The following is a 12462-nucleotide window of genomic DNA, read 5'->3' as shown; positions in this document are numbered from 1 at the left end:
ATAAAATTCAACAATGAAAAACTCCCAAAAGGGGGAGACGTTTCGAAAGGTTCCTGGTGGAAAAAACCCTACAAAAGCCAACGGGAGCCTGGTCAAAAAAAAAGGGGTGTATAGAGTCCCCTTTCTTCTCCTTTTGTATTACCTTTTTGAAATCACAGGCGAAACCTGAGAACTGGTCCATTTATTCAGGCCAGTCTCGCACAATTCACCCACCTTTCATAAAACTTGCTATCGGACAGCACTTTCCTCTCTAACCTCATCTTCCTTTTCAAGTGAAACTTGAAAAAGTTGATGAGGCCTTGACCAAAGAGGAAAGTGTCTGTCTTTAGCCCTTTCAAACGAGTCCACCACACGACCTCTTTCGCCACAGCCACTAGGCACAAGAAAACGGCCTCGCCCTCCTTGTTAAAGGAGGTCGGCGGGGCAATCTTCACTATGGATTCGGCCGATAGTCGGATCCGTCCTACACGTGACAGTAGCTGTTCGACATAAACCCATATTTCAGCAATACTCGGGCACTGGACGAGTGCGTGCAGAACGGTTTCGTCGTCCTGGCAACACCTCGGGCAGGCCCGGCTGACGGCACTTCCGTGCCGGTTAGAGTTTATCTCGAACAGGCAGAGCCCCTCGGTAGCACTGCCAAGCGAGAGACCTCTGGAAATTATCCATCGGCCCCGGCCCGAAAGTCCTCCCGAACAGACCGCACAGTTCGTCATCTTCAACGCCTAGAGTTTCCCCGAGAACGTCGTCGCATTTTCCTCCACTAACCCTCTATAGAACGCTAGAGCGGAGCTGTAACCGACCGCATTGCCCGCCTGGCGGAGGGCGGAGAGGGCTTGACGGCACTCGAGGTGCCAAGCGCCCTTTCTCGGTCTACGTTTGATCCAGGTCTGCAGTTCCGTCAAAGAGACGAGCTGCGGAAAATCGCGTCTGACAAAAGACGACCACACCTGTTCACCGTCTAGGAAGCGCTTGAGATGCCGCAGCCTGAGCGCATGTCTGCGCAACAGTAACCACGGCATTCCAAGGCCTCCGTTCAGCGGTCGTTGACAGCAGATGGATCGCCTGACCAGTGGCACCTGACCCTTCCAAAAAAGTCGAAGAGCAGGCGTACCAGCTTGGCCAACCAGCGGTCGGGACAAGGGACGACGGTCAAGCGGTAATAGATGACGGATGCGATGTACGCATTCGCCACCTCCGCTCGACCTTTCAGGACAGCTTCCTCTCGGCCCATTTCTGGGTGAGACGTGCCACCCTGCTCGTCACCTCTTCCAGTTCTTATCCACCTGGAGGTCCGGACCGAACCAGACCCCGAGCAGTTTAACGGGTCCGTCTGTCCAGCGCCCTACGACGCTGTTGGACGGCATGGGCTTGCCTCTCCAGGTGCCCAGTTGCAAGCCCACAGACTTTTCCGCGTTAATCTTTGCCCCTGTCACCGCTTCGTACTGGTTTAGCGTCTCGCCAATCAGGCCAATGTGCCTGTGGCTCGACACCACCACGGTGACGTCGTCGGCATAAGCAGACACGCTGTTTCCGCCTCCTAGATCGCGCGGGATACCCCTCAAAGCCTCCAACTTGCGCAGTAATGGCTCGAGAGTCAAAATGTATAAGAGGGAGGAGAGAGGGCATCCTTGGCGGACCGAACGCGAGATGTCGAACGGTTCCGAAAGGTGACCGTTCACCCGTATCACTGAGCAGATGTTGCTGTATAAAGCAGCGATCCACCGCGCGGAAGACTGGACCGAAGCCGGCTGCCTTGAGGACAGCTGCCAGGTACCGATGGTCGACCCTATCGAAGGCTTTACTCTGATCCAAGTTGATCAAAGCCACCGCGCCAGCGTCGTTACCCACCCTCTCTATGATGTAGCGCATGAGATGGAGGTTGTCGTGTATCGACCTGGTCGGCACGGCGCATGTCTGCGTCTCGCCGACCAGCTTGTCCACGACAAGCGCCAATCTCTTGGCTAGCACCTTGGCCAAAATCTTCAACTCTGCATTGAGCAGAGTGATGGGCCGGAAATTCCCTATAACGGCCCCCTTGTTTGGGTCCTTCTTTAGCAAAGCCACCACCCCTCGACAGAAAAGCAGGAATTCTCCCGTTTTGCTGCCAGTTGCAGTAGACGTTTGCCAACAGGTCCGCAAACAAGTCTGGCATTGAAAAGTAAAGCTCGTAGGGCAGACCATCCAAACCCGGCGATCTACCTCTCGTGCAACTCTTCATCGCTTCCTGTACTTCCCAGGCAGATATCGGTCCTTCGCAGCACTCTGCCTCGCTGTCCGAGAGTTGCGGCAGTCCGTCCAGGTACACACCGAAGTCTGTACCGTTGGTGTCCGTTCCACCGCTCGTCCCAAATAGTTGAGCAAAGTGCCGCTGAAGCACCGTACACATCTGCTTCGGTTGGGTAACCTCGCGCCCGTTCTGGTCCACCAAAGACCGAATGGTTGCTCTGTTGCCTCGCTTCGCCTCCGCCACGCGGGCCCATCGAGCGGCTCTAGTCCCCTCCCCGCTTAGCGAACGTGCTTAGCTCTGACAACGCAGCCTTCGTGTTTGGCGTCGAAGTGTTGGTCGAGGGCCAACCTTGCTGCCAACACGTCGGTCGCGATGCCAGTGTCAAGAGCCTCGTCTAGTTTCTTAACTAAATCCCGCTCTCTCTTCCTACGTTCAATAGCTAGAGTCTTACTATACCTAATCGACTCTACTCTAATTGCTCTCTTGAGGGCAAACCACCAGTTGTTGTTGATGATTGCCCCCGTGAGCGCCCGCTTAACTAGTAAACTAATCCGGTCTCTGTAAGCTTTGCACGCCGTTAACGACGCGTTCAGCTTCCAGTAGCCGGGTCCCTGTCTATGTAGCCTATCTAAGTCGACCGTACAGATCACTAATTTGTGGTCCGTATATTCGACTAGGTGGAATTGTGGACACCCTACCCTGTCCTATCCGCTGGCCTACAAAACACTCTATCTAAGTACGATCTAGACGACCCGATGCGGTTGTCCAAGTCCACATTGGCACATTCGGGTTGTCTAGTCGAAACCTGTCGGACAGCTGAAAGCGGCCGAGTAGGTTGGCGAGGCTCTTGCACCCTCCCCCTCTCCTATCAGACGCTCCCCTGCCCACCCGATCGAAACGTTCGTCTAAGACAGCGTTCCAATCCCCAACTAGTACTAGAGTGCGTGACGTTCCCAGGAAAACTTCCAGACGTTTGAAATAATCCGACTGCCCTGCTCCTGTCGGAGCGTAGGCAGCCAGCAGTCTGAAAGCACCGCCGTCACTACCGTCGACGTCGAGGACCACCAACTTACCTTCCGGATCCAAGAAGACTGTCCTTATTTTCAGGTCCAGGCCCTTCCGAAACAACACCGCAGTACCACCACCGCCCGCTCCCGGCCGACACGGAGATAGAAATATCTCGTATCCGCCGAAAAGGGCTGCGAGTTCCTGCGGGTCGGAGAGCCTGGTTTCACTGATGGCTGCTACATCCACATCATGAAACCTCAGGTCGTTTAACAGGTGACCCTGTTTCCAAGGTGACCCGAGGCCTCTCACATTCAAGCAACCGATTCTAAGATTTGCCATGTTTCAAAAGTTAGGGGGAAAAAAAAAGGAGAAAAAAAGCTCTACTTACTGTGTTGGTGGTGGGGGTGGCTCCCTGTGCTTTTGCACGGGTGCTTCAATAATATTTTTGTAAAGTTTCTGAGAGAAACTTTTCCCTAACGATCCCACATCGTTAGGGAATATTTGTTTTATTTCGTTGTAAACTGTTTTGTTTATTTATTGTGAGAATGTGTGCTGGTGGTGTGTTGTGTGTAGGTATTATGAAATCGTTAATGTTTGTGCTTGTTTTGTTTTTCAAATACTCAACCAGTTCCTGGTTTCTTGTATTTACTGCTGTAATCGTGTCTGTAATTGTGGCTGTGTTTGTTTGTGTCTGTGGTAGTGCAGTAGTAGTGGTGTCGAAAGTGTTTTGTTGTTGTTGTGTTGTTGTGAGTGTGTGTGTGTTGATGTTGTTGTTGTTGGGAAGTACTATTTGTTCGTGTTTCCCCTGTAAATCTTTTTGTTTTTCCTCCTTTTCTTTTTGGAGGCACTATGTTCCATTCTCCTTTGTTGGAATCAGAGCTCGCACAATCCGAGATCTCTTCATCCGGCAAAGGAATGGTTGAGGGGTCTGCTTCAGTAGCAGGACGAAAAGTTTTTGGTTCCGCCGGTATCGGTGGTGCCGCTGCTCCTGTTACTGTTGATGTCGCTGCTGTCGACCTTCGAGGTACTGGTGTCGGTGTTGTTGTTGTGGTGGTTGTCGGTGTTGGTTGGTGGTGGTTGTTGTTGTTGGAGTGGTGGTGTGGTCGTCTTGGTGCTGGTGTTGGTGATGGTGTTGGTGGTGTGGCAGCCTTTGGGTTTCTTGCTGTTTTTTTGTTGTTCTGTTGTTGTTGTTGTGTTGTTGTTGTTGTTGTTGTTGTTGTTGTTGTTGTGCTGCCTCTTGCTGAAAGCCTCCATCCTCTTTTTGTGAATGGGACAGTCCCTCTTTAAGTGGCTTTCGCTGCTGCAGAGGAAACATTTTGGCTTTCGCCCCTCCACAGCAACGTTTAGCCTGGTGCCGTCCGGCAAACTTACGAAATCAGGGACTTTACTTATATTTCTCTTGCTGAATTTGCGCAAGAAGCAGCACTCCCATCCCCAACCAGTTTTTCGCCCTCACTCTCCTGACATCTAGAATGGTGGTAGTGTCCTCTATATCATAGAGGACAGCTGCCACCAGCCATGACATATCTAGCTCAGGGGGGGCGAGGTCGATTTTATTTTTGTTACTCTTCGCCCGAGGTGGGTCGGAACTAGTAACAAATCTCAGTTTGCAAGGGCGAAATGGCGTTCGCCCTTGCAAGCTCCTCTGTTGGGAAGCGAACCTCCACGGTTCCAAAACGCTTCCCCTTGGTTACGTAGCTCTTTTGGGCCCAAATGGGCTTTAGAGCTATCTCCAATGTTGGGGTGTGGCATTTGTTATTCTTTTTAGTTTTCTGTCGAAAACTTTGTAAATTATTGTCTTTGTTGGTGCTTTCAATCCCTCTTGTGGAGTATTGAGGAAGATGCCATTGCCATCCTTCCTCAACAACTCCTTCGCTCTTTTCACATCTTCTAGAGTTATCTTAACTTCCTCCGAAATTTGCTTCGCAGCAGAAGCAAAATTGTTGGAAGTTTTTTCTTTTTTCTCGTGTCAATGTTTGTGATGATTTTTGTAATGTTTTTTTTCCTCCTCCTTCCGTACCAAAGCATTGGGTGAAGGCAGAGGGGGAAAATCGAGAATTACGTCGAACGCGACGTCCTGGCTTGCATTCTCCTTTTGAACCGAGCGCGTGCTCTCCGGTTCGGAAGGAGGAGCTCTGTTGCCTTTTACGGCCTGAAATGGGTTGTTCGTAACCCGTGACGTTATTTTTTTTTGTTCTTGTGGGGGGGGGGGGGGGTGTTGCAAGAAGGAGGGAAGAGCCAGCAGCTCGTTTCAATGCCATTTTGTAATGTGTGTGTGCAAAAAATGTCAATTTCAAAAGGATAGACAGTAATTTCACCCCGAATGGGGCAAAATTTCGCCCAACCGACGAGCTCCGCAAGAAGCCGGTCGGTTTGGCTACAAAAATATTAAAAAATATTCAAACCTATCAATAGATTTCCAATGAAATTGGTGTCAAAATCACGGAGCTGATTCACGTACGTCCATCGGCGTCGGAAGGATAATAATAATAATAATAATAATACTGCTCAATACCACAGATTTGCTTGTCAGTTGCTTGACCTTAACCAGTTGAGCATGTCCCTTAGTGGCTGACGATATGTGCATCTCTGATCACGAGCAGAAGTAGTGGAGGAGCATCATAGCCATGTGTTGAGGGATTCTTTGGGGTTTGAATAATTCACCTCTGGAAACATGGGTGGTTCTTTCAACATCCTTAAACAACCCTTATTCAGGGACCTTTTGAGCGGGATGGGATACTCAACCTGAAGAAAATTCTAACTGGGCTCCACCTGCAAGGTCATGTGCTGTTTATCTTGATATGAGATCACCATGTCGCGCACATATGGTTGTGATGCATGTGCCTGGTGTACCCTTATCAGACGGGTAGTCATGATGGGTATACTGGGCTTCGTATATTTTACCCCAGTGTCACTTTGATGACATGAACTGCTCTCTCACTCAATAATAATAATAATAATGATAATGATAATAATAATAATATAATAATAATAATAATAATAATAATAATAAACCTTTCTTTATTGGCCACAAGTGCCAACCACAAAAACAGATTGGGACAATAACAAAACAAGGAACAAGTGGGATCTAAAGCAGAAAACGTGTGAATAATTAAAAAAAAACAAAAACAGTTAACAAAACAACAAAAAAACGAACAAAATATTTCCCCGGTAGGGGAGAGTTCCACCTAGGATCAATCTGGGTAACCCACACATCCTGGTTACCCCGACTGCCAAGGGAACACCACCGAGTGGGCACCCATCTTTCCCTCAACTGCTTCGGCTTAGAGACGAATATTCAGAGTAGGTCCATTCACACGAGCCATTTTCGCAACATTCACTCACCTTTCAAGAAACTTCCTGGGTAGCAGTACTTCCCTCTCTACCCGCACTTTCCTTTTCAAGCGGAACTTCAAAAAAGTCGATGAGGGCTCGGCCAAAGACGAAAGTGTCTACCTCTTCCGCCGTAGCCACCAGACACAGCAAAATCTGCTTTTCTTTCCTGGCTAAAAGAAGGCGCTGACGCAACCTTAATGATGTCTTTTGCTTTTCAGTGTTCACGTGTTTTTGCCATCGAGTGCAATGGCAAGCATTTCTCTCTTTGTGTTCGCTACATCAGCAAACCTTTTATTTTTGTCATTATTTTTGTCCTTGTTCTTGTCGTCGTTGCTGCTATTGTTGTTAGTGCTATTGCTGTTGCTGTTGGTGGTGGCGGTGGAGTTGTGACCACTTTCACAGTTGCCACTCTCACCACCGCCGCCACCGCCACCGCAATTTCCCCTCCACCCTGTCTTCAGCTGTAGCATTATTTTTTCCGCTAAATTCTGTAGCATTGTTAACGAAAGCTATCTCTGCTACTTCTGTCATTGTCACCGCTGCTGCTGCTGTTGCTGTCTCTCCTGTTGCTGCTACTGCTGCTACTACTAACACTACTACTACTACTACTACTACTACTACTACTACTACTACTACTACTACTACTACTACTACTACTACTGCATATGTGGGCACAGGACGTCACGAAACGCGTACAACAGAAAAGTACGAAGGACGAGTACATGGAGCATGAACTATTCTTTCGAAAAACGAAAGACACAAATGGAAAACAAAATAAACAACATAAAGAACGATCCTTCATCAGTTGTTGGCTGTTTTTCTAGTCTCGTATTTCGAGCATTTAACAACAATATACGTGTTCGATAAAACAGTTGCACCCGCAAAGCAAATTAAATCAAATTTGGGATTTTGCGGAGGATCAAAATAGGTAACACAAACAGGATAGTGAAAACAAACAGGAAGGGCTGCTAAGCCTAAACGAGGTTGTTGTGGTGAACGCGTAAATGAAACTATGACAGGAGACAAACAAGAACACGTCTTCCTTGGTCCAGTTACAACGGAGAGAAAGAAAGATGACCGATGGACACGTGGGAGCCGCATGAGCAACGGAGGAGGAGTGAGGGAGGGAGAGCGAGTGACAGAGTAATAGTATAGAATAGTGGGAGAAGAGGAGGTAAAAGAACAAGAGAGAGAATACACACACACATATATGCATGTGTGTGTATGTGTGTGTGTTTCCCAGCAACTCTCGGTCGCTCCAATAGACAGCTTTTCAGTATTGAGCAGCTGACACACTTTGAGCTTAGTCCTTCCTACAGACGTGACGCAAAGCAAAGAGACAGATTAAAACAATCTGTCTCTTCGTCTGTCAAACTTCCCGTCATTTCAGACGTTTACATTTCAACGATATTCAAGGCTTATGCAATACTTTCTTATTAAAGACGAGCCTTCAATCTTGTCAAACGAAATCTATTTCGGTTCATTAAGTAAATTTGACAACATGAAGCTAATTTCTGAACGAAGCATTTCTTGGAATTGGCTAATCTTCATGTCATCATAATCTGTCTTACATTAAGTGCAAACACTGGTATGATAGCTTTATGTTTAGTTTGTTCTTCGGAATGCTTTTAAACTAGGTTTACAGAGAAAACCACTCGCCTTTGCGAGCATGAAGCAATGTAAATAATGACGTATTACGTGTGACAATTGGACGAAATGTCATATCTTTGGCTTGCTCCAATCATTGGACTACGACCGCGTTTAAAGGGTTTTAGTCGATCAAACGGAACCCAGTTCTTATAGTTTCTTTTTTAAAGGTCAGGAACTTATTCTTATTTCTTTATTGTCCACAAGGGGTTAAACATAGAGGGGACAAACAAGGACAGACAAAGAGATTAAGTCGATTACATCGACCCCAGTACGTAAGTGGTACTTAATTTATCGACCTCGAAAGGATGAAAGGCAAAGTCTACCTCGGCGGAATTTGAACTCAGAACGTAACGGCAAACGAAATAATGCTAAGCATTTCGCCCGGCGTGCAAACGTTTCTGCCAGCTCGCCGCCTTAAGGTCAAGAACTTATTCTACCGACACCTTTGCCGAATCGCTAGATTACAAGGACGCAAACAAACCAACAACGGTTGTCAAGCACTGGAGAAAAACAAACAAAGGCGTAGCAAATTCATTGGTCGGTCCGGGGCTATAGTAGAAGACACTTGCCCACAGTGCCCCGCAATGGAACTGAACCCGTAACCAGGTTGTTGCAAAATGAGCTTCTTAACCACACAGCCATGGCTGTATCTATGCCTTTTATATGTTCATTAGTTGTGTGAATGGGAATTAAGACACAGCGCTTCAACATTCCTCACGAACAGAAGTAATAGCAATTTACCCTGAAATGGGCATGAACCCCCTTTATAGTAGGGGAGAACAGTTGGGAAGTTTGTGTTTGTCGTATTTTCAAGAACGTTTTCTTTTATCGAGGCATCATCCAGTCAAGCTGATTGCCCGATCCAGCCTGACTACCTCTCTCCATCCCTCCCGATCTTCCATTAGTGTTTTTTGGGTCTTCAACTTGGCATCCAACATATTCTGCAAGCTGTTGTATATACATCCTCTATGGTCTTCCAGCCGCTGTGGTACCATGATTTGGTGTCCACAGTAACACAGCGACTCCATATAAGAATATCTGAAGAAGGAATATTATTCCGAAATATCATATCAGACTATGGATGACTAAATCACAACAGGTATAGATCCCATTGTCTGTATTATAGTGCATTGTTGTACCATTCAAAACTTTTTATTCTTTACTCACAAGTTTTTCTTTACTTCTGCAGCATTGGCCAGCAAACCTCAATCTCCGCTCTTGGTTGGTTGATGAGAAAGTTGGTACATTCCCATATAACCGTTGTTTTGTTGGGTGCTCTCACCAAGAGATGTTGAGCACTACACGTAACATTCTGGTGTAGGCACCGTCCAGCATGCACCTGAGTCTCTTGGTGAGAGTGCAAGTCAGAGATCCCTATACAAGCACAGATTCAACAACTACTCTGAAGAACTGTTTCTTCAATTTATCTGGCAGAGTTGACTTCCATATTGTTCTAAGACCGTCTATAGCTGCCCAAGAATGTAAGCGGTGTAAATGAAACTGAAATAGGTTTAAGATGATTGAATCTGTGTCGCAGTTGGGGATAGTAGCTTCTTACATCGCATTATCAACAAGGGAGGTAAATATAGACTTGAAACGTTGACCCTGAGTCATACATTTAGAAACAGCCGATGTTCTTCAATCAATTAAACTAAACCCTGCGTATGATTGCAACTTATTCTATAGAAACTGGAAAATTGTGAGACGTAAAACAAGCCCAAGTGTGATTTGAACTCAGAACTTGAAATGTTATGCTAACTACTGTCAGGTACTTAATCCGGCACACCGATTAGTCTTGGTATTCTCAGATTCTCGAAGCGCTTATATCGACATCAATCCTCAATTTTTCAAATGATGGGAGACGAATTGGCAGAGCCATTAGCGTGGTGGACGATATGCCTCGCGATGTTTATTCCAGCCTGTTGTGTCCCGGGCTCAATTCTCACTTAAGGCAACTTTGCCTTCTTTCTTCTGGGGTCCAATTTTTCAAATGATGGGAGACGAATTGGCAGAGCCATTAGCGTGCAGGACGATATGCCTCGCGATGTTTATTCCAGCCTGTTGTGTCCCGGGCTCAATTCTCACATGAGGCAACTTTGCCTCCTTTCTTCTGGGGGTCAATATATAAACTATCATTCAATTAAAATAAGGACCAGTTGAACACTGGGAGTCGATGTAATCGACTTAACTCCTACCTCCCCCCTCCCCGAACTTGTGCCAAAATTTGAAACTGTTATTCTAGAATACAGAACCGAAGAAATCATCAGAGTGTCGGATGAGGTGTCAAGTGGCATTTCTTTTAGCTCTGCGTTCAGAATTTCATCTCAGACCACAAAGCTACCATAACAAAGCGTTGCAATATATCGTTTATCCGATATTACCAATTCTTTAATCCATTGTCGTTTGGGATTAATAATATATAATATTTTAAATATTCCGTTGTAAATCCTTTATTTCTACGAAATACTTCTGGAAGTCTTTATTGAGTGCCCTTCAGTATTGTTCCGTATCAAGGGCACTGCAACTTGTCGTATGTGAGGAATTGTGAAGTCAATTTTCTGTGTACTGATTCTGCGTCCCCAAAGTCCATCCCCTCCTCACCGTGGTGGGGACGCTGGCAACGGGTAGTGTCAGAGCTATGCCGTCGGGAACTTCGGTTCCTGGTAGGGCCACCCAAGGCGGATTGGTCTCACACCGAGTGGTATTCGGGCCACAACTCGGCATTTTCACAACTGGTGAAAATCCTCGGAGTGTCTGTTTCGGCAACCGGCGGCTCCTCCGTCGTTCTGTCCCTGCGGTCTGCGGACAATCTGCGGCAAAGAGGATGTCTCTACATGCGGGATTGTTGGGGACCGCTTGTGAAATCCACATATTCCCACGAAACTTCTTCCACCTTTGGTTCGAGATGCCTCGAGGGTGGTGGAAGAAGCCGACTCAACCCGCCCAGGGTGAATGTCTGTTCTTTATTACCCACAAGGACAGACTAACGGATTGAGTCGATTACATCGACCCCAGTGCGTAACTGGTACTTAATTTATCGACCCCGAAAGGATGAAAGGCAAAGTCGACCTCGGCGGGATTTGAACTCAGAACTTAACGGCAGACGAAATACGGCTACGCATTTCGCCCAGCGTGCTAACGTTTCTGCCAGCCGCCCAGGGTGAATGTCGCCACAAGTACAAGTAAGTAAGTACTGATTCTACTACAAATGGATTCAGTAAGCTGATTCTGTGAGCAGATTTTAGCTCCGTATTGTAACTATTTCACTTCAGAGAAACTACTAATATCATTGGTAAAAGGCATAAACATTACAAGTTACCCTTCAGCCTCCTTTAGTTGAAAGAAGCATGTTTTGCATAATCAATGCTGTCTGTTGGAAGCTTTGATGAAGGCACGAATGCCGCACAATCATATTCAAACATCCGTTAAAACCCTATGACCTTTTGCTTATGTAAGAAACTGTACTAAGTTTCATCTCTTTCTCCTTATATCTAAACTTAATTTGAAAGGAGACAAACCAACAACGGCAACAACAACAACAACAACAACAACAACAACAACAACAACAACAACAACAACGGTGAAATTATCCTTAACTGATTCAAGCAACGACCTATGTTTTCAACGACTTCCATAAGGGTCCCCCGTTCATTCTATGTGGGATAATTTCATTTCGATTCATGGAAGAACAATGTCTGCCACCAACTCTCTACCGAAAATAAAAGAAAAAATAATTTAAAAAAAAAATACAAAGGAAAATAGACAAAAACAAAAGGCGAAAAAACACAAAAAACGTCCCTTAAACATTTCTTTCTCACTGATTCGTTCTTTCATACTGAACGGTTTCTTTGTTCTTCGACTGTCCACGAAAACCATTTCCTTCATTCACTTCTTCTTCTTCTTCTATTTCTTCTTTTTCTTTCTCTTCTTCTATTTCTTCTATTTCTCCTTCTCCTTCTTCTTCTTCTTCTTCTTCTTCTTCTTCTTCTTCTTCTTCTTTTTCTTCTTCTTCTTCTTCTTCTTTTTCTTCTTCTTCTTCTTCTTCTTTTTCTTCTTCTTTTTCTTCTTTTTCTTCTTCTTTTTCTTCTTCTTCTTCTTCTTCTTCTTCTTCTATTTCTTCTATTTCTCCTTCTCCTTCTTCTTCTTCTTCTTCTTCTTCTTTTTCTTTCTTCTTCTTCTTCTTCTTCTATTTCTTCTTCTTCTTCGTCTTCTTCTTCTTCGTCTTCTTCTTCTTCTTC

This window comes from Octopus sinensis, linkage group LG19 (genome assembly GCF_006345805.1).
Source record: "Octopus sinensis linkage group LG19, ASM634580v1, whole genome shotgun sequence".
Lineage (NCBI taxonomy): Eukaryota > Metazoa > Mollusca > Cephalopoda > Octopoda > Octopodidae > Octopus > Octopus sinensis.
This window is presented reverse-complemented; position numbering follows the sequence as displayed.